Raw genomic sequence first — 27,790 nt, 5'->3', positions numbered from 1 at the left:
AATGTCAGTGAACCCCAGATAGTTTGAAAGCTTATTTTCAGCTGTTTACCCATAAGGTATATTTATATATTATCGACATGAAGAAACAAATATCACAAAAAAATCAATACAAATGAGATTTTCAATCTTAGTGTTAAAACTTAGAACCATTAATGTATTTTCCATGTGGTTTAGCAATAAATAACAGTTCATAATCTATATTAAATTAATTCATCTACTCATTCTATCAGCTTCTGCTCAAAGGAAATATAGATTTAAACAAGATACAGAAGAAAATGCATCTATTTCAACATTAAAGCAGCGTTAAGTGTTTGCTTGGAGAGTGGTAGAAAGTATGTTCTTGGCATTTTTAACTTCATGTTCTAACAGAATCAGATAATAGGCTTACTATATTTATAGCATACTACTGAAGAAATAACAGATGATGAAGTGCTACTGATTGTTAACCCGAGATAGATGGAAATCTTATATTCAGCTGTTTACATTCATGGTGTCTTTAAGCATTATCAAAAAATCAAAACTAGACTTTCCTAAATTACTTGTAATAAATGGGAGATTAATTACTTAGTGTTAGAACTTTGAACCATTAATGGATGTTCAAGGCACTTTAACATTAATATATAATTCCACATCTATATCAAATTGATTCAACTAATGATTCTAGCAGCTCTTGCTCCAAAGAGATATACAGATAACAAAGAGACAGAAGAAAAAGCATCTTTTATTTAACACAGAAACTTGGCATGTACAGGGATCGAACCTGTGACCTTGGCGTTATTAGCACCACGCTCTAACCAACTGTGCTAACAGGCCGCCGTTCGTGCTGGGCTGGGGGACAAGCATATGAAGAATTGCTAATGTCAGTGAACCCCAGATAGTTTGAAAGCTTATTTTCAGCTGTTTACCCATAAGGTATATTTATATATTATCGACATGAAGAAACAAATATCACAAAAAAATCAATACAAATGAGATTTTCATTCTTAGTGTTAAAACTTAGAACCATTAATGTATGTTCTATGTGGTTTAGCAATAAATAACAGTTCATCATCTATATTAAATTAATTCATCTACTCATTCTATCAGCTCCTGCTCAAAGGAAATATAGAGCTAAACATCAGAAAGAAGAAAATGCTTGTAATAAATGAGAGATTTAGTTACTTAGTGTTAGAACTTACAACCATTAATGGATGTTCAAGGCACTTTAACATTAATATATAATTCCACATCTATATCAAATTGATTCAACTAATGATTCTAGCAGCTCTTGCTCCAAAGAGATATACAGTTAACAAAGAGACACAAGAAAAAGCATCTTTTTTTTAACACAGAAACTTGGCCTGTACAGGGATCGAACCTGTGAGCTTGGCGTTATTAGCACCACGCTCTAACCAACTGAGCTAACAGGCCGCTGTTTGTGCTGGGCTGAGGGACAAGCATATGAAGAATTGCTAATGTCAGTGAACCCCAGATAGTTTGAAAGCTTATTTTCAGCTGTTTACCCATAAGGTATATTTATATATTATCGACATGAAGAAACAAATATCACAAAAAAATCAATACAAATGAGATTTTCATTCTTAGTGTTAAAACTTAGAACCATTAATGTATGTTCTATGTGGTTTAGCAATAAATAACAGTTCATCATCTATATTAAATTAATTCATCTACTCATTCTATCAGCTCCTGCTCAAAGGAAATATAGAGATAAACATCAGACAGAAGAAAATGCTTGTAATAAATGAGAGATTTAGTTACTTAGTGTTAGAACTTACAACCATTAATGGATGTTCAAGGCACTTTAACATTAATATATAATTCCACATCTATATCAAATTGATTCAACTAATGATTCTAGCAGCTCTTGCTCCAAAGAGATATACAGTTAACAAAGAGACACAAGAAAAAGCATCTTTTATTTAACACAGAAACTTGGCCTGTACAGGGATCGAACCTGTGACCTTGGCGTTATTAGCACCACGCTCTAACCAACTGAGCTAACAGGCCGCTGTTCGTGCTGGGCTGGGGGACAAGCATATGAAGAACTGCTAATGTCAGTGAACCCCAGATAGTTTGAAAGCTTATTTTCAGCTGTTTACCCATAAGGTATATTTATATATTATCGACATGAAGAAACAAATATCACAAAAAAATCAATACAAATGAGATTTTCATTCTTAGTGTTAAAACTTAGAACCATTAATGTATTTTCCATGTGGTTTAGCAATAAATAACAGTTCATCATCTATATTAAATTAATTCATCTACTCATTCTATCAGCTTCTGCTCAAAGGAAATATAGATTTAAACAAGATACAGAAGAAAATGCATTTATTTCAACATTAAAGCAGCGTTAAGTGTTTGCTTGGAGAGTGGTAGAAAGTATGTTCTTGGCATTTTTAACTTCATGTTCTAACAGAATCAGATAATAGGCTTACCATATTTATAGCATACTACTGAAGAAATAACAGATGATGAAGTGCTACTGATTGTTAACCCGAGATAGATGGAAATCTTATATTCAGCTGTTTACATTCATGGTGTCTTTAAGCATTATCAAAAAATCAAAACTAGACTTTCCTAAATTACTTGTAATAAATGGGAGATTAATTACTTAGTGTTAGAACTTTGAACCATTAATGGATGTTCAAGGCACTTTAACATTGATATATAATTCCACATCTATATCAAATTGATTCAACTAATCATTCTAGCAGCTCTTGCTCCAAAGAGATATACAGTTAACAAAGAGACACAAGAAAAAGCATCTTTTTTTTAACACAGAAACTTGGCCTGTACAGGGATCGAACCTGTGAGCTTGGCGTTATTAGCACCACGCTCTAACCAACTGAGCTAACAGGCCGCTGTTTGTGCTGGGCTGGGGGACAAGCATATGAAGAATTGCCAATGTCAGTGAACCCCAGATAGTTTGAAAGCTTATTTTCAGCTGTTTACCCATAAGGTATATTTATATATTATCGACATGAAGAAACAAATATCACAAAAAAATCAATACAAATGAGATTTTCATTCTTAGTGTTAAAACTTAGAACCATTAATGTATGTTCTATGTGGTTTAGCAATAAATAACAGTTCATCATCTATATTAAATTAATTCATCTACTCATTCTATCAGCTCCTGCTCAAAGGAAATATAGAGATAAACATCAGACAGAAGAAAATGCTTGTAATAAATGAGAGATTTAGTTACTTAGTGTTAGAACTTACAACCATTAATGGATGTTCAAGGCACTTTAACATTAATATATAATTCCACATCTATATCAAATTGATTCAACTAATGATTCTAGCAGCTCTTGCTCCAAAGAGATATACAGTTATCAAAGAGACAGAAGAAAAAGCATCTTTTTTTTAACACAGAAACTTGGCCTGTACAGGGATCGAACCTGTGACCTTGGCGTTATTAGCACCACGCTCTAACCAACTGAGCTAACAGGCCGCTGTTCGTGCTGGGCTGGGGGACAAGCATATGAAGAATTGCCAATGTCAGTGAACCCCAGATAGTTTGAAAGCTTATTTTCAGCTGTTTACCCATAAGGTATATGTATATATTATCGACATGAAGAAACAAATATCACAAAAAAATCAATACAAATGAGATTTTCATTCTTAGTGTTAAAACTTAGAACCATTAATGTATTTTCTATGTGGTTTAGCAATAAATAACAGTTTATCATCTATATTAAATTAATTCATCTACTCATTCTATCAGCTTCTGCTCAAAGGAAATATAGAGATAAACATCAGACAGAAGAAAATGCTTGTAATAAATGAGAGATTTAGTTACTTAGTGTTAGAACTTACAACCATTAATGGATGTTCAAGGCACTTTAACATTAATATATAATTCCACATCTATATCAAATTGATTCAACTAATGATTCTAGCAGCTCTTGCTCCAAAGAGATATACAGATAACAAAGAAACAGAAGAAAAAGCATCTTTTATTTAACACAGAAACTTGGCCTGTACAGGGATCGAACCTGTGACCTTGGCGTTATTAGCACCACGCTCTAACCAACTGAGCTAACAGGCCGCTGTTCGTGCTGGGCTGGGGGACAAGCATATGAAGAAGTGGTAATGTCAGTGAACCCCAGATAGTTTGAAAGCTTATTTTCAGCTGTTTACCCATAAGGTATATTTATATATTATCGACATGAAGAAACAAATATCACAAAAAAATCAATACAAATGAGATTTTCATTCTTAGTGTTAAAACTTAGAACCATTAATGTATTTTCCATGTGGTTTAGTAATAAATAACAGTTCATCATCTATATTAAATTAATTCATCTACTCATTCTATCAGCTTCTGCTCAAAGGAAATATAGATTTAAACAAGATACAGAAGAAAATGCATTTATTTCAACATTAAAGCAGCGTTAAGTGTTTGCTTGGAGAGTGGTAGAAAGTATGTTCTTGGCATTTTTAACTTCATGTTCTAACAGAATCAGATAATAGGCTTACTATTTTTATAGCATACTAGTGAAGAAATAACAGATGATGAAGTGCTACTGATTGTTAACCAGAGATAGATGGAAATCTTATATTCAGCTGTTTACATTCATGGTGTCTTTAAGCATTATCAAAAAATCAAAACTAGACTTTCCTAAATTACTTGTAATAAATGGGAGATTAATTACTTAGTGTTAGAACTTTGAACCATTAATGGATGTTCAAGGCACTTTAACATTAATATATAATTCCACATCTATATCACATTGATTCAACTAATCATTCTAGCAGCTCTTGCTCCAAAGAGATATACAGATAACAAAGAGACACAAGAAAAAGCATCTTTTATTGAACACAGAAACTTGGCCTGTACAGGGATCGAACCTGTGACCTTGGCGTTATTAGCACCACGCTCTAACCAACTGTGCTAACAGGCCGTTGTTCGTGCTGGGCTGGGGGACAAGCATATGAAGAATTGCTAATGTCAGTGAACCGCAGATAGTTTGAAAGCTTATTTTCAGCTGTTTACCCATAAGGTATATTTATATATTATCGACATGAAGAAACAAATATCACAAAAAAATCAATACAAATGAGATTTTCATTCTTAGTGTTAAAACTTAGAACCATTAATGTATGTTCTATGTGGTTTAGCAATAAATAACAGTTCATCATCTATATTAAATTAATTCATCTACTCATTCTATCAGCTCCTGCTCAAAGGAAATATAGAGATAAACATCAGACAGAAGAAAATGCTTGTAATAAATGAGAGATTTAGTTACTTAGTGTTAGAACTTACAACCATTAATGGATGTTCAAGGCACTTTAACATTAATATATAATTCCACATCTATATCAAATTGATTCAACTAATGATTCTAGCAGCTCTTGCTCCAAAGAGATATACAGTTAACAAAGAGACACAAGAAAAAGCATCTTTTTTTTAACACAGAAACTTGGCCTGTACAGGGATCGAACCTGTGACCTTGGCGTTATTAGCACCACGCTCTAACCAACTGAGCTAACAGGCCGCCGTTCGTGCTGTGCTGGGGGACAAGCATATGAAGAATTGCTAATGTCAGTGAACCCCAGATAGTTTGAAAGCTTATTTTCAGCTGTTTACCCATAAGGTATATTTATATATTATCGACATGAAGAAACAAATATCACAAAAAAATCAATACAAATGAGATTTTCATTCTTAGTGTTAAAACTTAGAACCATTAATGTATGTTCTATGTGGTTTAGCAATAAATAACAGTTCATCATCTATATTAAATTAATTCATCTACTCATTCTATCAGCTCCTGCTCAAAGGAAATATAGAGATAAACATCAGACAGAAGAAAATGCTTGTAATAAATGAGAGATTTAGTTACTTAGTGTTAGAACTTACAACCATTAATGGATGTTCAAGGCACTTTAACATTAATATATAATTCCACATCTATATCAAATTGATTCAACTAATGATTCTAGCAGCTCTTGCTCCAAAGAGATATACAGATAACAAAGAGACAGAAGAAAAAGCATCTTTTATTTAACACAGAAACTTGGCCTGTACAGGGATCGAACCTGTGACCTTGGCGTTATTAGCACCACGCTCTAACCAACTGAGCTAACAGGCCGCCGCTCGTGCTGGGCTGGGGGACAAGCATATGAAGAATTGCTAATGTCAGTGAACCCCAGATAGTTTGAAAGCTTATTTTCAGCTGTTTACCCATAAGGTATATTTATATATTATCGACATGAAGAAACAAATATCACAAAAAAATCAATACAAATGAGATTTTCAATCTTAGTGTTAAAACTTAGAACCATTAATGTATTTTCCATGTGGTTTAGCAATAAATAACAGTTCATAATCTATATTAAATTAATTCATCTACTCATTCTATCAGCTTCTGCTCAAAGGAAATATAGATTTAAATAAGATACAGAAGAAAATGCATCTATTTCAACATTAAAGCAGCGTTAAGTGTTTGCTTGGAGAGTGGTAGAAAGTATGTTCTTGGCATTTTTAACTTCATGTTCTAACAGAATCAGATAATAGGCTTACTATATTTATAGCATACTACTGAAGAAATAACAGATGATGAAGTGCTACTGATTGTTAACCCGAGATAGATGGAAATCTTATATTCAGCTGTTTACATTCATGGTGTCTTTAAGCATTATCAAAAAATCAAAACTAGACTTTCCTAAATTACTTGTAATAAATGGGAGATTAATTACTTAGTGTTAGAACTTTGAACCATTAATGGGTGTTCAAGGCACTTTAACATTAATATATAATTCCACATCTATATCAAATTGATTCAACTAATGATTCTAGCAGCTCTTGCTCCAAAGAGATATACAGATAACAAAGAGACAGAAGAAAAAGCTTCTTTTATTTAACACAGAAACTTGGCCTGTACAGGGATCGAACCTGTGACCTTGGCGTTATTAGCACCACGCTCTAACCATCTGAGCTAACAGGCCGCCACTCGTGCTGGGCTGGGGGACAAGCATATGAAGAATTGCCAATGTCAGTGAACCCCAGATAGTTTGAAAGCTTATTTTCAGCTGTTTACCCATAAGGTATATTTATATATTATCGACATGAAGAAACAAATATCACAAAAAAATCAATACAAATGAGATTTTCAATCTTAGTGTTAAAACTTAGAACCATTAATGTATTTTCCATGTGGTTTAGCAATAAATAACAGTTCATAATCTATATTAAATTAATTCATCTACTCATTCTATCAGCTTCTGCTCAAAGGAAATATAGATTTAAACAAGATACAGAAGAAAATGCATCTATTTCAACATTAAAGCAGCGTTAAGTGTTTGCTTGGAGAGTGGTAGAAAGTATGTTCTTGCCATTTTTAACTTCATGTTCTAACAGAATCAGATAATAGGCTTACTATATTTATAGCATACTACTGAAGAAATAACAGATGATGAAGTGCTACTGATTGTTAACCCGAGATAGATGGAAATCTTATATTCAGCTGTTTACATTCATGGTGTCTTTAAGCATTATCAAAAAATCAAAACTAGACTTTCCTAAATTACTTGTAATAAATGGGAGATTAATTACTTAGTGTTAGAACTTTGAACCATTAATGGGTGTTCAAGGCACTTTAACATTAATATATAATTCCACATCTATATCAAATTGATTCAACTAATGATTCTAGCAGCTCTTGCTCCAAAGAGATATACAGATAACAAAGAGACAGAAGAAAAAGCATCTTTTATTTAACACAGAAACTTGGCCTGTACAGGGATCGAACCTGTGACCTTGGCGTTATTAGCACCACGCTCTAACCAACTGAGCTAACAGGCCGCTGTTCGTGCTGGGCTGGGGGACAAGCATATGAAGAATTGCGAATGTCAGTGAACCCCAGATAGTTTGAAAGCTTATTTTCAGCTGTTTACCCATAAGGTATATTTATATATTATCGACATGAAGAAACAAATATCACAAAAAAATCAATACAAATGAGATTTTCAATCTTAGTGTTAAAACTTAGAACCATTAATGTATTTTCCATGTGGTTTAGCAATAAATAACAGTTCATCATCTATATTAAATTAATTCATCTACTCATTCTATCAGCTCCTGCTCAAAGGAAATATAGAGATAAACATCAGACAGAAGAAAATGCTTGTAATAAATGAGAGATTTAGTTACTTAGTGTTAGAACTTACAACCATTAACGGATGTTCAAGGCACTTTAACATTAATATATAATTCCACATCTATATCAAATTGATTCAACTACTAGCAGCTCTTGCTCCAAAGAGATATACAGTTAACAAAGAGACACAAGAAAAAGCATCTTTTTTTTAACACAGAAACTTGGCCTGTACAGGGATCGAACCTGTGACCTTGGCGTTATTAGCACCACGCTCTAACCAACTGAGCTAACAGGCTGCCGTTCGTTCTGTGCTGGGGGACAAGCATATGCAGAACTGCTAATGTCAGTGAACCCCAGATAGTTTGAAAGCTTATTTTCAGCTGTTTACCCATAAGGTATATTTATATATTATCGACATGAAGAAACAAATATCACAAAAAAATCAATACAAATGAGATTTTCATTCTTAGTGTTAAAACTTAGAACCATTAATGTATGTTCTATGTGGTTTAGCAATAAATAACAGTTCATCATCTATATTAAATTAATTCATCTACTCATTCTATCAGCTCCTGCTCAAAGGAAATATAGAGATAAACATCAGACAGAAGAAAATGCTTGTAATAAATGAGAGCTTTAGTTACTTAGTGTTAGAACTTACAACCATTAATGGATGTTCAAGGCACTTTAACATTAATATATAATTCCACATCTATATCAAATTGATTCAACTAATGATTCTAGCAGCTCTTGCTCCAAAGAGATATACAGATAACAAAGAGACAGAAGAAAAAGCTTCTTTTATTTAACACAGAAACTTGGCCTGTACAGGGATCGAACCTGTGACCTTGGCGTTATTAGCACCACGCTCTAACCATCTGAGCTAACAGGCCGCCGCTCGTGCTGGGCTGGGGGACAAGCATATGAAGAATTGCCAATGTCAGTGAACCCCAGATAGTTTGAAAGCTTATTTTCAGCTGTTTACCCATAAGGTATATTTATATATTATCGACATGAAGAAACAAATATCACAAAAAAATCAATACAAATGAGATTTTCAATCTTAGTGTTAAAACTTAGAACCATTAATGTATTTTCCATGTGGTTTAGTAATAAATAACAGTTCATCATCTATATTAAATTAATTCATCTACTCATTCTATCAGCTTCTGCTCAAAGGAAATATAAATTTAAACAAGATACAGAAGAAAATGCATTTATTTCAACATTAAAGCAGCGTTAAGTGTTTGCTTGGAGAGTGGTAGAAAGTATGTTCTTGGCATTTTTAACTTCATGTTCTAACAGAATCAGATAATAGGCTTACTATTTTTATAGCATACTAGTGAAGAAATAACAGATGATGAAGTGCTACTGATTGTTAACCAGAGATAGATGGAAATCTTATATTCAGCTGTTTACATTCATGGTGTCTTTAAGCATTATCAAAAAATCAAAACTAGACTTTCCTAAATTACTTGTAATAAATGGGAGATTAATTACTTAGTGTTAGAACTTTGAACCATTAATGGATGTTCAAGGCACTTTAACATTAATATATAATTCCACATCTATATCACATTGATTCAACTAATCATTCTAGCAGCTCTTGCTCCAAAGAGATATACAGATAACAAAGAGACACAAGAAAAAGCATCTTTTATTGAACACAGAAACTTGGCCTGTACAGGGATCGAACCTGTGACCTTGGCGTTATTAGCACCACGCTCTAACCAACTGAGCTAACAGGCCGCCGTTCGTGCTGGGCTGGGGGACAAGCATATGAAGAATTGCTAATGTCAGTGAACCCCAGATAGTTTGAAAGCTTATTTTCAGCTGTTTACCCATAAGGTATATTTATATATTATCGACATGAAGAAACAAATATCACAAAAAAATCAATACAAATGAGATTTTCAATCTTAGTGTTAAAACTTAGAACCATTAATGTATTTTCCATGTGGTTTAGCAATAAATAACAGTTCATCATCTATATTAAATTAATTCATCTACTCATTCTATCAGCTCCTGCTCAAAGGAAATATAGAGATAAACATCAGACAGAAGAAAATGCTTGTAATAAATGAGAGATTTAGTTACTTAGTGTTAGAACTTACAACCATTAATGGATGTTCAAGGCACTTTAACATTAATATATAATTCCACATCTATATCAAATTGATTCAACTACTAGCAGCTCTTGCTCCAAAGAGATATACAGTTAACAAAGAGACACAAGAAAAAGCATCTTTTTTTTAACACAGAAACTTGGCCTGTACAGGGATCGAACCTGTGACCTTGGCGTTATTAGCACCACGCTCTAACCAACTGAGCTAACAGGCCGCCGTTCGTGCTGTGCTGGGGGACAAGCATATGCAGAACTGCTAATGTCAGTGAACCCCAGATAGATTGAAAGCTTATTTTCAGCTGTTTACCCATAAGGTATATTTATATATTATCGACATGAAGAAACAAATATCACAAAAAAATCAATACAAATGAGATTTTCATTCTTAGTGTTAAAACTTAGAACCATTAATGTATGTTCTATGTGGTTTAGCAATAAATAACAGTTCATCATCTATATTAAATTAATTCATCTACTCATTCTATCAGCTCCTGCTCAAAGGAAATATAGAGATAAACATCAGACAGAAGAAAATGCTTGTAATAAATGAGAGATTTAGTTACTTAGTGTTAGAACTTACAACCATTAATGGATGTTCAAGGCACTTTAACATTAATATATAATTCCACATCTATATCAAATTGATTCAACTAATGATTCTAGCAGCTCTTGCTCCAAAGAGATATACAGATAACAAAGAGACAGAAGAAAAAGCATCTTTTATTTAACACAGAAACTTGGCCTGTACAGGGATCGAACCTGTGACCTTGGCGTTATTAGCACCACGCTCTAACCAACTGAGCTAACAGGCCGCCGCTCGTGCTGGGCTGGGGGACAAGCATATGAAGAATTGCTAATGTCAGTGAACCCCAGATAGTTTGAAAGCTTATTTTCAGCTGTTTACCCATAAGGTATATTTATATATTATCGACATGAAGAAACAAATATCACAAAAAAATCAATACAAATGAGATTTTCAATCTTAGTGTTAAAACTTAGAACCATTAATGTATTTTCCATGTGGTTTAGCAATAAATAACAGTTCATCATCTATATTAAATTAATTCATCTTCTCATTCTATCAGCTTCTGCTCAAAGGAAATATAGATTTAAACAAGATACAGAAGAAAATGCATCTATTTCAACATTAAAGCAGCGTTAAGTGTTTGCTTGGAGAGTGGTAGAAAGTATGTTCTTGGCATTTTTAACTTCATGTTCTAACAGAATCAGATAATAGGCTTACTATATTTATAGCATACTACTGAAGAAATAACAGATGATGAAGTGCTACTGATTGTTAACCCGAGATAGATGGAAATCTTATATTCAGCTGTTTACATTCATGGTGTCTTTAAGCATTATCAAAAAATCAAAACTAGACTTTCCTAAATTACTTGTAATAAATGGGAGATTAATTACTTAGTGTTAGAACTTTGAACCATTAATGGATGTTCAAGGCACTTTAACATTAATATATAATTCCACATCTATATCAAATTGATTCAACTACTAGCAGCTCTTGCTCCAAAGAGATATACAGTTAACAAAGAGACACAAGAAAAAGCATCTTTTTTTTAACACAGAAACTTGGCCTGTACAGGGATCGAACCTGTGACCTTGGCGTTATTAGCACCACGCTCTAACCAACTGAGCTAACAGGCTGCCGTTCGTTCTGTGCTGGGGGACAAGCATATGCAGAACTGCTAATGTCAGTGAACCCCAGATAGTTTGAAAGCTTATTTTCAGCTGTTTACCCATAAGGTATATTTATATATTATCGACATGAAGAAACAAATATCACAAAAAAATCAATACAAATGAGATTTTCATTCTTAGTGTTAAAACTTAGAACCATTAATGTATTTTCTATGTGGTTTAGCAATAAATAACAGTTTATCATCTATATTAAATTAATTCATCTACTCATTCTATCAGCTTCTGCTCAAAGGAAATATAGAGATAAACATCAGACAGAAGAAAATGCTTGTAATAAATGAGAGATTTAGTTACTTAGTGTTAGAACTTACAACCATTAATGGATGTTCAAGGCACTTTAACATTAATATATAATTCCACATCTATATCAAATTGATTCAACTAATGATTCTAGCAGCTCTTGCTCCAAAGAGATATACAGTTAACAAAGAAACAGAAGAAAAAGCATCTTTTATTTAACACAGAAACTTGGCCTGTACAGGGATCGAACCTGTGACCTTGGCGTTATTAGCACCACGCTCTAACCAACTGAGCTAACAGGCCGCTGTTCGTGCTGGGCTGGGGGACAAGCATATGAAGAAGTGGTAATGTCAGTGAACCCCAGATAGTTTGAAAGCTTATTTTGAGCTGTTTACCCATAAGGTATATTTATATATTATCGACATGAAGAAACAAATATCACAAAAAAATCAATACAAATGAGATTTTCATTCTTAGTGTTAAAACTTAGAACCATTAATGTATTTTCCATGTGGTTTAGTAATAAATAACAGTTCATCATCTATATTAAATTAATTCATCTCCTCATTCTATCAGCTTCTGCTCAAAGGAAATATAGATTTAAACAAGATACAGAAGAAAATGCATTTATTTCAACATTAAAGCAGCGTTAAGTGTTTGCTTGGAGAGTGGTAGAAAGTATGTTCTTGGCATTTTTAACTTCATGTTCTAACAGAATCAGATAATAGGCTTACTATTTTTATAGCATACTAGTGAAGAAATAACAGATGATGAAGTGCTACTGATTGTTAACCAGAGATAGATGGAAATCTTATATTCAGCTGTTTACATTCATGGTGTCTTTAAGCATTATCAAAAAATCAAAACTAGACTTTCCTAAATTACTTGTAATAAATGGGAGATTAATTACTTAGTGTTAGAACTTTGAACCATTAATGGATGTTCAAGGCACTTTAACATTAATATATAATTAAACATCTATATCACATTGATTCAACTAATCATTCTAGCAGCTCTTGCTCCAAAGAGATATACAGATAACAAAGAGACACAAGAAAAAGCATCTTTTATTGAACACAGAAACTTGGCCTGTACAGGGATCGAACCTGTGACCTTGGCGTTATTAGCACCACGCTCTAACCAACTGTGCTAACAGGCCGTTGTTCGTGCTGGGCTGGGGGACAAGCATATGAAGAATTGCTAATGTCAGTGAACCGCAGATAGTTTGAAAGCTTATTTTCAGCTGTTTACCCATAAGGTATATTTATATATTATCGACATGAAGAAACAAATATCACACAAAAATCAATACAAATGAGATTTTCATTCTTAGTGTTAAAACTTAGAACCATTAATGTATGTTCTATGTGGTTTAGCAATAAATAACAGTTCATCATCTATATTAAATTAATTCATCTACTCATTCTATCAGCTCCTGCTCAAAGGAAATATAGAGATAAACATCAGACAGAAGAAAATGCTTGTAATAAATGAGAGATTTAGTTACTTAGTGTTAGAACTTACAACCATTAATGGATGTTCAAGGCACTTTAACATTAATATATAATTCCACATCTATATCAAATTGATTCAACTAATGATTCTAGCAGCTCTTGCTCCAAAGAGATATACAGTTAACAAAGAGACACAAGAAAAAGCATCTTTTTTTTAACACAGAAACTTGGCCTGTACAGGGATCGAACCTGTGACCTTGGCGTTATTAGCACCACGCTCTAACCAACTGAGCTAACAGGCCGCCGTTCGTGCTGGGCTGGGGGACAAGCATATGAAGAATTGCTAATGTCAGTGAACCCCAGATAGTTTGAAAGCTTATTTTCAGCTGTTTACCCATAAGGTATATTTATATATTATCGACATGAAGAAACAAATATCACAAAAAAATCAATACAAATGAGATTTTCAATCTTAGTGTTAAAACTTAGAACCATTAATGTATGTTCTATGTGGTTTAGCAATAAATAACAGTTCATCATCTATATTAAATTAATTCATCTACTCATTCTATCAGCTCCTGCTCAAAGGAAATATAGAGATAAACATCAGACAGAAGAAAATGCTTGTAATAAATGAGAGATTTAGTTACTTAGTGTTAGAACTTACAACCATTAATGGATGTTCAAGGCACTTTAACATTAATATATAATTCCACATCTATATCAAATTGATTCAACTAATGATTCTAGCAGCTCTTGCTCCAAAGAGATATACAGATAACAAAGAGACAGAAGAAAAAGCATCTTTTATTTAACACAGAAACTTGGCCTGTACAGGGATCGAACCTGTGACCTTGGCGTTATTAGCACCACGCTCTAACCAACTGAGCTAACAGGCCGCCGCTCGTGCTGGGCTGGGGGACAAGCATATGAAGAATTGCTAATGTCAGTGAACCCCAGATAGTTTGAAAGCTTATTTTCAGCTGTTTACCCATAAGGTATATTTATATATTATCGACATGAAGAAACAAATATCACAAAAAAATCAATACAAATGAGATTTTCAATCTTAGTGTTAAAACTTAGAACCATTAATGTATTTTCCATGTGGTTTAGCAATAAATAACAGTTCATAATCTATATTAAATTAATTCATCTACTCATTCTATCAGCTTCTGCTCAAAGGAAATATAGATTTAAATAAGATACAGAAGAAAATGCATCTATTTCAACATTAAAGCAGCGTTAAGTGTTTGCTTGGAGAGTGGTAGAAAGTATGTTCTTGGCATTTTTAACTTCATGTTCTAACAGAATCAGATAATAGGCTTACTATATTTATAGCATACTACTGAAGAAATAACAGATGATGAAGTGCTACTGATTGTTAACCCGAGATAGATGGAAATCTTATATTCAGCTGTTTACATTCATGGTGTCTTTAAGCATTATCAAAAAATCAAAACTAGACTTTCCTAAATTACTTGTAATAAATGGGAGATTAATTACTTAGTGTTAGAACTTTGAACCATTAATGGGTGTTCAAGGCACTTTAACATTAATATATAATTCCACATCTATATCAAATTGATTCAACTAATGATTCTAGCAGCTCTTGCTCCAAAGAGATATACAGATAACAAAGAGACAGAAGAAAAAGCATCTTTTATTTAACACAGAAACTTGGCCTGTACAGGGATCGAACCTGTGACCTTGGCGTTATTAGCACCACGCTCTAACCAACTGAGCTAACAGGCCGCCGTTCGTGCTGGGCTGGGGGACAAGCATATGAAGAATTGCGAATGTCAGTGAACCCCAGATAGTTTGAAAGCTTATTTTCAGCTGTTTACCCATAAGGTATATTTATATATTATCGACATGAAGAAACAAATATCACAAAAAAATCAATACAAATGAGATTTTCAATCTTAGTGTTAAAACTTAGAACCATTAATGTATTTTCCATGTGGTTTAGCAATAAATAACAGTTCATCATCTATATTAAATTAATTCATCTACTCATTCTATCAGCTCCTGCTCAAAGGAAATATAGAGATAAACATCAGACAGAAGAAAATGCTTGTAATAAATGAGAGATTTAGTTACTTAGTGTTAGAACTTACAACCATTAATGGATGTTCAAGGCACTTTAACATTAATATATAATTCCACATCTATATCAAATTGATTCAACTACTAGCAGCTCTTGCTCCAAAGAGATATACAGTTAACAAAGAGACACAAGAAAAAGCATCTTTTTTTTAACACAGAAACTTGGCCTGTACAGGGATCGAACCTGTGACCTTGGCGTTATTAGCACCACGCTCTAACCAACTGAGCTAACAGGCTGCCGTTCGTTTTGTGCTGGGGGACAAGCATATGCAGAACTGCTAATGTCAGTGAACCCCAGATAGTTTGAAAGCTTATTTTCAGCTGTTTACCCATAAGGTATATTTATATATTATCGACATGAAGAAACAAATATCACAAAAAAATCAATACAAATGAGATTTTCATTCTTAGTGTTAAAACTTAGAACCATTAATGTATGTTCTATGTGGTTTAGCAATAAATAACAGTTCATCATCTATATTAAATTAATTCATCTACTCATTCTATCAGCTCCTGCTCAAAGGAAATATAGAGATAAACATCAGACAGAAGAAAATGCTTGTAATAAATGAGAGATTTAGTTACTTAGTGTTAGAACTTACAACCATTAATGGATGTTCAAGGCACTTTAACATTAATATATAATTCCACATCTATATCAAATTGATTCAACTAATGATTCTAGCAGCTCTTGCTCCAAAGAGATATACAGATAACAAAGAGACAGAAGAAAAAGCTTCTTTTATTTAACACAGAAACTTGGCCTGTACAGGGATCGAACCTGTGACCTTGGCGTTATTAGCACCACGCTCTAACCATCTGAGCTAACAGGCCGCCGCTCGTGCTGGGCTGGGGGACAAGCATATGAAGAATTGGCAATGTCAGTGAACCCCAGATAGTTTGAAAGCTTATTTTCAGCTGTTTACCCATAAGGTATATTTATATATTATCGACATGAAGAAACAAATATCACAAAAAAATCAATACAAATGAGATTTTCAATCTTAGTGTTAAAACTTAGAACCATTAATGTATTTTCCATGTGGTTTAGTAATAAATAACAGTTCATCATCTATATTAAATTAATTCATCTACTCATTCTATCAGCTTCTGCTCAAAGGAAATATAGATTTAAACAAGATACAGAAGAAAATGCATTTATTTCAACATTAAAGCAGCGTTAAGTGTTTGCTTGGAGAGTGGTAGAAAGTATGTTCTTGGCATTTTTAACTTCATGTTCTAACAGAATCAGATAATAGGCTTACTATTTTTATAGCATACTAGTGAAGAAATAACAGATGATGAAGTGCTACTGATTGTTAACCAGAGATAGATGGAAATCTTATATTCAGCTGTTTACATTCATGGTGTCTTTAAGCATTATCAAAAAATCAAAACTAGACTTTCCTAAATTACTTGTAATAAATGGGAGATTAATTACTTAGTGTTAGAACTTTGAACCATTAATGGATGTTCAAGGCACTTTAACATTAATATATAATTCCACATCTATATCACATTGATTCAACTAATCATTCTAGCAGCTCTTGCTCCAAAGAGATATACAGATAACAAAGAGACACAAGAAAAAGCATCTTTTATTGAACACAGAAACTTGGCCTGTACAGGGATCGAACCTGTGACCTTGGCGTTATTAGCACCACGCTCTAACCAACTGAGCTAACAGGCCGCCGTTCGTGCTGGGCTGGGGGACAAGCATATGAAGAATTGCTAATGTCAGTGAACCCCAGATAGTTTGAAAGCTTATTTTCAGCTGTTTACCCATAAGGTATATTTATATATTATCGACATGAAGAAACAAATATCACAAAAAAATCAATACAAATGAGATTTTCAATCTTAGTGTTAAAACTTAGAACCATTAATGTATTTTCCATGTGGTTTAGCAATAAATAACAGTTCATCATCTATATTAAATTAATTCATCTACTCATTCTATCAGCTCCTGCTCAAAGGAAATATAGAGATAAACATCAGACAGAAGAAAATGCTTGTAATAAATGAGAGATTTAGTTACTTAGTGTTAGAACTTACAACCATTAATGGATGTTCAAGGCACTTTAACATTAATATATAATTCCACATCTATATCAAATTGATTCAACTACTAGCAGCTCTTGCTCCAAAGAGATATACAGTTAACAAAGAGACACAAGAAAAAGCATCTTTTTTTTAACACAGAAACTTGGCCTGTACAGGGATCGAACCTGTGACCTTGGCGTTATTAGCACCACGCTCTAACCAACTGAGCTAACAGGCCGCCGTTCGTGCTGTGCTGGGGGACAAGCATATGCAGAACTGCTAATGTCAGTGAACCCCAGATAGATTGAAAGCTTATTTTCAGCTGTTTACCCATAAGGTATATTTATATATTATCGACATGAAGAAACAAATATCACAAAAAAATCAATACAAATGAGATTTTCATTCTTAGTGTTAAAACTTAGAACCATTAATGTATGTTCTATGTGGTTTAGCAATAAATAACAGTTCATCATCTATATTAAATTAATTCATCTACTCATTCTATCAGCTCCTGCTCAAAGGAAATATAGAGATAAACATCAGACAGAAGAAAATGCTTGTAATAAATGAGAGATTTAGTTACTTAGTGTTAGAACTTACAACCATTAATGGATGTTCAAGGCACTTTAACATTAATATATAATTCCACATCTATATCAAATTGATTCAACTAATGATTCTAGCAGCTCTTGCTCCAAAGAGATATACAGATAACAAAGAGACAGAAGAAAAAGCATCTTTTATTTAACACAGAAACTTGGCCTGTACAGGGATCGAACCTGTGACCTTGGCATTATTAGCACCACGCTCTAACCAACTGAGCTAACAGGCCGCCGCTCGTGCTGGGCTGGGGGACAAGCATATGAAGAATTGCTAATGTCAGTGAACCCCAGATAGTTTGAAAGCTTATTTTCAGCTGTTTACCCATAAGGTATATTTATATATTATCGACATGAAGAAACAAATATCACAAAAAAATCAATACAAATGAGATTTTCAATCTTAGTGTTAAAACTTAGAACCATTAATGTATTTTCCATGTGGTTTAGCAATAAATAACAGTTCATCATCTATATTAAATTAATTCATCTTCTCATTCTATCAGCTTCTGCTCAAAGGAAATATAGATTTAAACAAGATACAGAAGAAAATGCATCTATTTCAACATTAAAGCAGCGTTAAGTGTTTGCTTGGAGAGTGGTAGAAAGTATGTTCTTGGCATTTTTAACTTCATGTTCTAACAGAATCAGATAATAGGCTTACTATATTTATAGCATACTACTGAAGAAATAACAGATGATGAAGTGCTACTGATTGTTAACCCGAGATAGATGGAAATCTTATATTCAGCTGTTTACATTCATGGTGTCTTTAAGCATTATCAAAAAATCAAAACTAGACTTTCCTAAATTACTTGTAATAAATGGGAGATTAATTACTTAGTGTTAGAACTTTGAACCATTAATGGATGTTCAAGGCACTTTAACATTAATATATAATTCCACATCTATATCAAATTGATTCAACTACTAGCAGCTCTTGCTCCAAAGAGATATACAGTTAACAAAGAGACACAAGAAAAAGCATCTTTTTTTTAACACAGAAACTTGGCCTGTACAGGGATCGAACCTGTGACCTTGGCGTTATTAGCACCACGCTCTAACCAACTGAGCTAACAGGCTGCCGTTCGTTCTGTGCTGGGGGACAAGCATATGCAGAACTGCTAATGTCAGTGAACCCCAGATAGTTTGAAAGCTTATTTTCAGCTGTTTACCCATAAGGTATATTTATATATTATCGACATGAAGAAACAAATATCACAAAAAAATCAATACAAATGAGATTTTCATTCTTAGTGTTAAAACTTAGAACCATTAATGTATGTTCTATGTGGTTTAGCAATAAATAACAGTTCATCATCTATATTAAATTAATTCATCTACTCATTCTATCAGCTCCTGCTCAAAGGAAATATAGAGATAAACATCAGACAGAAGAAAATGCTTGTAATAAATGAGAGATTTAGTTACTTAGTGTTAGAACTTACAACCATTAATGGATGTTCAAGGCACTTTAACATTAATATATAATTCCACATCTATATCAAATTGATTCAACTAATGATTCTAGCAGCTCTTGCTCCAAAGAGATATACAGATAACAAAGAGACAGAAAAAAAAGCTTCTTTTATTTAACACAGAAACTTGGCCTGTACAGGGATCGAACCTGTGACCTTGGCGTTATTAGCACCACGCTCTAACCATCTGAGCTAACAGGCCGCCGCTCGTGCTGGGCTGGGGGACAAGCATATGAAGAATTGCCAATGTCAGTGAACCCCAGATAGTTTGAAAGCTTATTTTCAGCTGTTTACCCATAAGGTATATTTATATATTATCGACATGAAGAAACAAATATCACAAAAAAATCAATACAAATGAGATTTTCAATCTTAGTGTTAAAACTTAGAACCATTAATGTATTTTCCATGTGGTTTAGCAATAAATAACAGTTCATAATCTATATTAAATTAATTCATCTACTCATTCTATCAGCTTCTGCTCAAAGGAAATATAGATTTAAACAAGATACAGAAGAAAATGCATCTATTTCAACATTAAAGCAGCGTTAAGTGTTTGCTTGGAGAGTGGTAGAAAGTATGTTCTTGGCATTTTTAACTTCATGTTCTAACAGAATCAGATAATAGGCTTACTATATTTATAGCATACTACTGAAGAAATAACAGATGATGAAGTGCTACTGATTGTTAACCCGAGATAGATGGAAATCTTATATTCAGCTGTTTACATTCATGGTGTCTTTAAGCATTATCAAAAAATCAAAACTAGACTTTCCTAAATTACTTGTAATAAATGGGAGATTAATTACTTAGTGTTAGAACTTTGAACCATTAATGGATGTTCAAGGCACTTTAACATTAATATATAATTCCACATCTATATCAAATTGATTCAACTAATGATTCTAGCAGCTCTTGCTCCAAAGAGATATACAGATAACAAAGAGACAGAAGAAAAAGCATCTTTTATTTAACACTGAAACTTGGCATGTACAGGGATCGAACCTGTGACCTTGGCGTTATTAGCACCACGCTCTAACCAACTGTGCTAACAGGCCGCCGTTGGTGCTGGGCTGGGGGACAAGCATATGAAGAATTGCTAATGTCAGTGAACCCCAGATAGTTTGAAAGCTTATTTTCAGCTGTTTACCCATAAGGTATATTTATATATTATCGACATGAAGAAACAAATATCACAAAAAAATCAATACAAATGAGATTTTCATTCTTAGTGTTAAAACTTAGAACCATTAATGTATGTTCTATGTGGTTTAGCAATAAATAACAGTTCATCATCTATATTAAATTAATTCATCTACTCATTCTATCAGCTCCTGCTCAAAGGAAATATAGAGCTAAACATCAGAAAGAAGAAAATGCTTGTAATAAATGAGAGATTTAGTTACTTAGTGTTAGAACTTACAACCATTAATGGATGTTCAAGGCACTTTAACATTAATATATAATTCCACATCTATATCAAATTGATTCAACTAATGATTCTAGCAGCTCTTGCTCCAAAGAGATATACAGTTAACAAAGAGACACAAGAAAAAGCATCTTTTTTTTAACACAGAAACTTGGCCTGTACAGGGATCGAACCTGTGAGCTTGGCGTTATTAGCACCACGCTCTAACCAACTGAGCTAACAGGCCGCTGTTTGTGCTGGGCTGGGGGACAAGCATATGAAGAATTGCTAATGTCAGTGAACCCCAGATAGTTTGAAAGCTTATTTTCAGCTGTTTACCCATAAGGTATATTTATATATTATCGACATGAAGAAACAAATATCACAAAAAAATCAATACAAATGAGATTTTCATTCTTAGTGTTAAAACTTAGAACCATTAATGTATGTTCTATGTGGTTTAGCAATAAATAACAGTTCATCATCTATATTAAATTAATTCATCTACTCATTCTATCAGCTCCTGCTCAAAGGAAATATAGAGATAAACATCAGACAGAAGAAAATGCTTGTAATAAATGAGAGATTTAGTTACTTAGTGTTAGAACTTACAACCATTAATGGATGTTCAAGGCACTTTAACATTAATATATAATTCCACATCTATATCAAATTGATTCAACTAATGATTCTAGCAGCTCTTGCTCCAAAGAGATATACAGTTAACAAAGAGACACAAGAAAAAGCATCTTTTATTTAACACAGAAACTTGGCCTGTACAGGGATCGAACCTGTGACCTTGGCGTTATTAGCACCACGCTCTAACCAACTGAGCTAACAGGCCGCTGTTCGTGCTGGGCTGGGGGACAAGCATATGAAGAACTGCTAATGTCAGTGAACCCCAGATAGTTTGAAAGCTTATTTTCAGCTGTTTACCCATAAGGTATATTTATATATTATCGACATGAAGAAACAAATATCACAAAAAAATCAATACAAATGAGATTTTCATTCTTAGTGTTAAAACTTAGAACCATTAATGTATTTTCCATGTGGTTTAGCAATAAATAACAGTTCATCATCTATATTAAATTAATTCATCTACTCATTCTATCAGCTTCTGCTCAAAGGAAATATAGATTTAAACAAGATACAGAAGAAAATGCATTTATTTCAACATTAAAGCAGCGTTAAGTGTTTGCTTGGAGAGTGGTAGAAAGTATGTTCTTGGCATTTTTAACTTCATGTTCTAACAGAATCAGATAATAGGCTTACCATATTTATAGCATACTACTGAAGAAATAACAGATGATGAAGTGCTACTGATTGTTAACCCGAGATAGATGGAAATCTTATATTCAGCTGTTTACATTCATGGTGTCTTTAAGCATTATCAAAAAATCAAAACTAGACTTTCCTAAATTACTTGTAATAAATGGGAGATTAATTACTTAGTGTTAGAACTTTGAACCATTAATGGATGTTCAAGGCACTTTAACATTGATATATAATTCCACATCTATATCAAATTGATTCAACTAATCATTCTAGCAGCTCTTGCTCCAAAGAGATATACAGTTAACAAAGAGACACAAGAAAAAGCATCTTTTTTTTAACACAGAAACTTGGCCTGTACAGGGATCGAACCTGTGACCTTGGCGTTATTAGCACCACGCTCTAACCAACTGAGCTAACAGGCCGCTGTTTGTGCTGGGCTGGGGGACAAGCATATGAAGAATTGCCAATGTCAGTGAACCCCAGATAGTTTGAAAGCTTATTTTCAGCTGTTTACCCATAAGGTATATTTATATATTATCGACATGAAGAAACAAATATCACAAAAAAATCAATACAAATGAGATTTTCATTCTTAGTGTTAAAACTTAGAACCATTAATGTATGTTCTATGTGGTTTAGCAATAAATAACAGTTCATCATCTATATTAAATTAATTCATCTACTCATTCTATCAGCTCCTGCTCAAAGGAAATATAGAGATAAACATCAGACAGAAGAAAATGCTTGTAATAAATGAGAGATTTAGTTACTTAGTGTTAGAACTTACAACCATTAATGGATGTTCAAGGCACTTTAACATTAATATATAATTCCACATCTATATCAAATTGATTCAACTAATGATTCTAGCAGCTCTTGCTCCAAAGAGATATACAGTTATCAAAGAGACACAAGAAAAAGCATCTTTTTTTTAACACAGAAACTTGGCCTGTACAGGGATCGAACCTGTGACCTTGGCGTTATTAGCACCACGCTCTAACCAACTGAGCTAACAGGCCGCTGTTCGTGCTGGGCTGGGGGACAAGCATATGAAGAATTGCCAATGTCAGTGAACCCCAGATAGTTTGAAAGCTTATTTTCAGCTGTTTACCCATAAGGTATATGTATATATTATCGACATGAAGAAACAAATATCACAAAAAAATCAATACAAATGAGATTTTCATTCTTAGTGTTAAAACTTAGAACCATTAATGTATTTTCTATGTGGTTTAGCAATAAATAACAGTTTATCATCTATATTAAATTAATTCATCTACTCATTCTATCAGCTTCTGCTCAAAGGAAATATAGAGATAAACATCAGACAGAAGAAAATGCTTGTAATAAATGAGAGATTTAGTTACTTAGTGTTAGAACTTACAACCATTAATGGATGTTCAAGGCACTTTAACATTAATATATAATTCCACATCTATATCAAATTGATTCAACTAATGATTCTAGCAGCTCTTGCTCCAAAGAGATATACAGATAACAAAGAAACAGAAGAAAAAGCATCTTTTATTTAACACAGAAACTTGGCCTGTACAGGGATCGAACCTGTGACCTTGGCGTTATTAGCACCACGCTCTAACCAACTGAGCAAACAGGCCGCTGTTCGTGCTGGGCTGGGGGACAAGCATATGAAGAAGTGGTAATGTCAGTGAACCCCAGATAGTTTGAAAGCTTATTTTCAGCTGTTTACCCATAAGGTATATTTATATATTATCGACATGAAGAAACAAATATCACAAAAAAATCAATACAAATGAGATTTTCATTCTTAGTGTTAAAACTTAGAACCATTAATGTATTTTCCATGTGGTTTAGTAATAAATAACAGTTCATCATCTATATTAAATTAATTCATCTACTCATTCTATCAGCTTCTGCTCAAAGGAAATATAGATTTAAACAAGATACAGAAGAAAATGCATTTATTTCAACATTAAAGCAGCGTTAAGTGTTTGCTTGGAGAGTGGTAGAAAGTATGTTCTTGGCATTTTTAACTTCATGTTCTAACAGAATCAGATAATAGGCTTACTATTTTTATAGCATACTAGTGAAGAAATAACAGATGATGAAGTGCTACTGATTGTTAACCAGAGATAGATGGAAATCTTATATTCAGCTGTTTACATTCATGGTGTCTTTAACCCCTTCAGCGCTGCGCGGATTCCCCCGCGGTGCTGAAGGGTTCGAGCGCGGGCGGGGCCATGACGGAACGGTTCCGTCATGAGCACAGCTCAACCGATGCTCATGACGGAATCGTTCCGTCATGAGCATGGAAGGGGTTAAGCATTATCAAAAAATCAAAACTAGACTTTCCTAAATTACTTGTAATAAATGGGAGATTAATTACTTAGTGTTAGAACTTTGAACCATTAATGGATGTTCAAGGCACTTTAACATTAATATATAATTCCACATCTATATCACATTGATTCAACTAATCATTCTAGCAGCTCTTGCTCCAAAGAGATATACAGATAACAAAGAGACACAAGAAAAAGCATCTTTTATTGAACACAGAAACTTGGCCTGTACAGGGATCGAACCTGTGACCTTGGCGTTATTAGCACCACGCTCTAACCAACTGTGCTAACAGGCCGTTGTTCGTGCTGGGCTGGGGGACAAGCATATGAAGAATTGCTAATGTCAGTGAACCGCAGATAGTTTGAAAGCTTATTTTCAGCTGTTTACCCATAAGGTATATTTATATATTATCGACATGAAGAAACAAATATCACAAAAAAATCAATACAAATGAGATTTTCATTCTTAGTGTTAAAACTTAGAACCATTAATGTATGTTCTATGTGGTTTAGCAATAAATAACAGTTCATCATCTATATTAAATTAATTCATCTACTCATTCTATCAGCTCCTGCTCAAAGGAAATATAGAGATAAACATCAGACAGAAGAAAATGCTTGTAATAAATGAGAGATTTAGTTACTTAGTGTTAGAACTTACAACCATTAATGGATGTTCAAGGCACTTTAACATTAATATATAATTCCACATCTATATCAAATTGATTCAACTAATGATTCTAGCAGCTCTTGCTCCAAAGAGATATACAGTTAACAAAGAGACACAAGAAAAAGCATCTTTTTTTTAACACAGAAACTTGGCCTGTACAGGGATCGAACCTGTGACCTTGGCGTTATTAGCACCACGCTCTAACCAACTGAGCTAACAGGCCGCCGTTCGTGCTGGGCTGGGGGACAAGCATATGAAGAATTGCTAATGTCAGTGAACCCCAGATAGTTTGAAAGCTTATTTTCAGCTGTTTACCCATAAGGTATATTTATATATTATCGACATGAAGAAACAAATATCACAAAAAAATCAATACAAATGAGATTTTCATTCTTAGTGTTAAAACTTAGAACCATTAATGTATGTTCTATGTGGTTTAGCAATAAATAACAGTTCATCATCTATATTAAATTAATTCATCTACTCATTCTATCAGCTCCTGCTCAAAGGAAATATAGAGATAAACATCAGACAGAAGAAAATGCTTGTAATAAATGAGAGATTTAGTTACTTAGTGTTAGAACTTACAACCATTAATGGATGTTCAAGGCACTTTAACATTAATATATAATTCCACATCTATATCAAATTGATTCAACTAATGATTCTAGCAGCTCTTGCTCCAAAGAGATATACAGATAACAAAGAGACAGAAGAAAAAGCATCTTTTATTTAACACAGAAACTTGGCCTGTACAGGGATCGAACCTGTGACCTTGGCGTTATTAGCACCACGCTCTAACCAACTGAGCTAACAGGCCGCCGCTCGTGCTGGGCTGGGGGACAAGCATATGAAGAATTGCTAATGTCAGTGAACCCCAGATAGTTTGAAAGCTTATTTTCAGCTGTTTACCCATAAGGTATATTTATATATTATCGACATGAAGAAACAAATATCACAAAAAAATCAATACAAATGAGATTTTCAATCTTAGTGTTAAAACTTAGAACCATTAATGTATTTTCCATGTGGTTTAGCAATAAATAACAGTTCATAATCTATATTAAATTAATTCATCTACTCATTCTATCAGCTTCTGCTCAAAGGAAATATAGATTTAAATAAGATACAGAAGAAAATGCATCTATTTCAACATTAAAGCAGCGTTAAGTGTTTGCTTGGAGAGTGGTAGAAAGTATGTTCTTGGCATTTTTAACTTCATGTTCTAACAGAATCAGATAATAGGCTTACTATATTTATAGCATACTACTGAAGAAATAACAGATGATGAAGTGCTACTGATTGTTAACCCGAGATAGATGGAAATCTTATATTCAGCTGTTTACATTCATGGTGTCTTTAAGCATTATCAAAAAATCAAAACTAGACTTTCCTAAATTACTTGTAATAAATGGGAGATTAATTACTTAGTGTTAGAACTTTGAACCATTAATGGGTGTTCAAGGCACTTTAACATTAATATATAATTCCACATCTATATCAAATTGATTCAACTAATGATTCTAGCAGCTCTTGCTCCAAAGAGATATACAGATAACAAAGAGACAGAAGAAAAAGCATCTTTTATTTAACACAGAAACTTGGCCTGTACAGGGATCGAACCTGTGACCTTGGCGTTATTAGCACCACGCTCTAACCAACTGAGCTAACAGGCCGCTGTTCGTGCTGGGCTGGGGGACAAGCATATGAAGAATTGCGAATGTCAGTGAACCCCAGATAGTTTGAAAGCTTATTTTCAGCTGTTTACCCATAAGGTATATTTATATATTATCGACATGAAGAAACAAATATCACAAAAAAATCAATACAAATGAGATTTTCAATCTTAGTGTTAAAACTTAGAACCATTAATGTATTTTCCATGTGGTTTAGCAATAAATAACAGTTCATCATCTATATTAAATTAATTCATCTACTCATTCTATCAGCTCCTGCTCAAAGGAAATATAGAGATAAACATCAGACAGAAGAAAATGCTTGTAATAAATGAGAGATTTAGTTACTTAGTGTTAGAACTCACAACCATTAATGGATGTTCAAGGCACTTTAACATTAATATATAATTCCACATCTATATCAAATTGATTCAACTACTAGCAGCTCTTGCTCCAAAGAGATATACAGTTAACAAAGAGACACAAGAAAAAGCATCTTTTTTTTAACACAGAAACTTGGCCTGTACAGGGATCGAACCTGTGACCTTGGCGTTATTAG

General features: G+C 33.4%; 21 non-coding genes across 21 annotated transcripts; all 21 read right to left on the bottom strand.

Annotated features, from left to right (window-relative positions):
• Positions 1-1,933: 1,933 nt before the first annotated feature.
• TRNAI-AAU (transfer RNA isoleucine (anticodon AAU)) lies at positions 1,934-2,007 on the bottom strand. Its single transcript has one exon. It is a non-coding gene; the product is annotated as a tRNA-Ile (tRNA).
• A 1,379-nt stretch (positions 2,008-3,386) lies between these two features.
• Positions 3,387-3,460, bottom strand: TRNAI-AAU (transfer RNA isoleucine (anticodon AAU)). The gene has a single exon. It is a non-coding gene; the product is annotated as a tRNA-Ile (tRNA).
• Positions 3,461-3,983: 523 nt separating this feature from the next.
• Positions 3,984-4,057, bottom strand: TRNAI-AAU (transfer RNA isoleucine (anticodon AAU)). Its single transcript has one exon. It is a non-coding gene; the product is annotated as a tRNA-Ile (tRNA).
• A 1,379-nt stretch (positions 4,058-5,436) lies between these two features.
• Positions 5,437-5,510, bottom strand: TRNAI-AAU (transfer RNA isoleucine (anticodon AAU)). The gene has a single exon. It is a non-coding gene; the product is annotated as a tRNA-Ile (tRNA).
• Positions 5,511-6,033: 523 nt separating this feature from the next.
• TRNAI-AAU (transfer RNA isoleucine (anticodon AAU)) lies at positions 6,034-6,107 on the bottom strand. The gene has a single exon. It is a non-coding gene; the product is annotated as a tRNA-Ile (tRNA).
• A 1,638-nt stretch (positions 6,108-7,745) lies between these two features.
• Positions 7,746-7,819, bottom strand: TRNAI-AAU (transfer RNA isoleucine (anticodon AAU)). Its single transcript has one exon. It is a non-coding gene; the product is annotated as a tRNA-Ile (tRNA).
• Positions 7,820-9,789: 1,970 nt separating this feature from the next.
• Positions 9,790-9,863, bottom strand: TRNAI-AAU (transfer RNA isoleucine (anticodon AAU)). The gene has a single exon. It is a non-coding gene; the product is annotated as a tRNA-Ile (tRNA).
• A 517-nt stretch (positions 9,864-10,380) lies between these two features.
• On the bottom strand, positions 10,381-10,454 carry TRNAI-AAU (transfer RNA isoleucine (anticodon AAU)). The gene has a single exon. It is a non-coding gene; the product is annotated as a tRNA-Ile (tRNA).
• A 523-nt stretch (positions 10,455-10,977) lies between these two features.
• TRNAI-AAU (transfer RNA isoleucine (anticodon AAU)) lies at positions 10,978-11,051 on the bottom strand. The gene has a single exon. It is a non-coding gene; the product is annotated as a tRNA-Ile (tRNA).
• A 1,373-nt stretch (positions 11,052-12,424) lies between these two features.
• On the bottom strand, positions 12,425-12,498 carry TRNAI-AAU (transfer RNA isoleucine (anticodon AAU)). Its single transcript has one exon. It is a non-coding gene; the product is annotated as a tRNA-Ile (tRNA).
• Positions 12,499-13,877: 1,379 nt separating this feature from the next.
• On the bottom strand, positions 13,878-13,951 carry TRNAI-AAU (transfer RNA isoleucine (anticodon AAU)). Its single transcript has one exon. It is a non-coding gene; the product is annotated as a tRNA-Ile (tRNA).
• A 523-nt stretch (positions 13,952-14,474) lies between these two features.
• Positions 14,475-14,548, bottom strand: TRNAI-AAU (transfer RNA isoleucine (anticodon AAU)). The gene has a single exon. It is a non-coding gene; the product is annotated as a tRNA-Ile (tRNA).
• A 782-nt stretch (positions 14,549-15,330) lies between these two features.
• TRNAI-AAU (transfer RNA isoleucine (anticodon AAU)) lies at positions 15,331-15,404 on the bottom strand. The gene has a single exon. It is a non-coding gene; the product is annotated as a tRNA-Ile (tRNA).
• A 1,970-nt stretch (positions 15,405-17,374) lies between these two features.
• Positions 17,375-17,448, bottom strand: TRNAI-AAU (transfer RNA isoleucine (anticodon AAU)). Its single transcript has one exon. It is a non-coding gene; the product is annotated as a tRNA-Ile (tRNA).
• A 517-nt stretch (positions 17,449-17,965) lies between these two features.
• Positions 17,966-18,039, bottom strand: TRNAI-AAU (transfer RNA isoleucine (anticodon AAU)). The gene has a single exon. It is a non-coding gene; the product is annotated as a tRNA-Ile (tRNA).
• A 4,020-nt stretch (positions 18,040-22,059) lies between these two features.
• TRNAI-AAU (transfer RNA isoleucine (anticodon AAU)) lies at positions 22,060-22,133 on the bottom strand. Its single transcript has one exon. It is a non-coding gene; the product is annotated as a tRNA-Ile (tRNA).
• A 782-nt stretch (positions 22,134-22,915) lies between these two features.
• TRNAI-AAU (transfer RNA isoleucine (anticodon AAU)) lies at positions 22,916-22,989 on the bottom strand. The gene has a single exon. It is a non-coding gene; the product is annotated as a tRNA-Ile (tRNA).
• Positions 22,990-23,512: 523 nt separating this feature from the next.
• TRNAI-AAU (transfer RNA isoleucine (anticodon AAU)) lies at positions 23,513-23,586 on the bottom strand. The gene has a single exon. It is a non-coding gene; the product is annotated as a tRNA-Ile (tRNA).
• A 2,118-nt stretch (positions 23,587-25,704) lies between these two features.
• TRNAI-AAU (transfer RNA isoleucine (anticodon AAU)) lies at positions 25,705-25,778 on the bottom strand. Its single transcript has one exon. It is a non-coding gene; the product is annotated as a tRNA-Ile (tRNA).
• A 523-nt stretch (positions 25,779-26,301) lies between these two features.
• On the bottom strand, positions 26,302-26,375 carry TRNAI-AAU (transfer RNA isoleucine (anticodon AAU)). The gene has a single exon. It is a non-coding gene; the product is annotated as a tRNA-Ile (tRNA).
• Positions 26,376-27,157: 782 nt separating this feature from the next.
• TRNAI-AAU (transfer RNA isoleucine (anticodon AAU)) lies at positions 27,158-27,231 on the bottom strand. The gene has a single exon. It is a non-coding gene; the product is annotated as a tRNA-Ile (tRNA).
• Positions 27,232-27,790: the final 559 nt, after the last annotated feature.

This window comes from Triturus cristatus, chromosome 5_1, assembly GCF_964204655.1.
Source record: "Triturus cristatus chromosome 5_1, aTriCri1.1, whole genome shotgun sequence".
NCBI classification, from domain to species: Eukaryota; Metazoa; Chordata; class Amphibia; order Caudata; family Salamandridae; genus Triturus; species Triturus cristatus.
The sequence above is the reverse complement of the archived record's forward strand: the minus strand, read 5'-3'. Positions and strand labels throughout refer to the sequence as shown.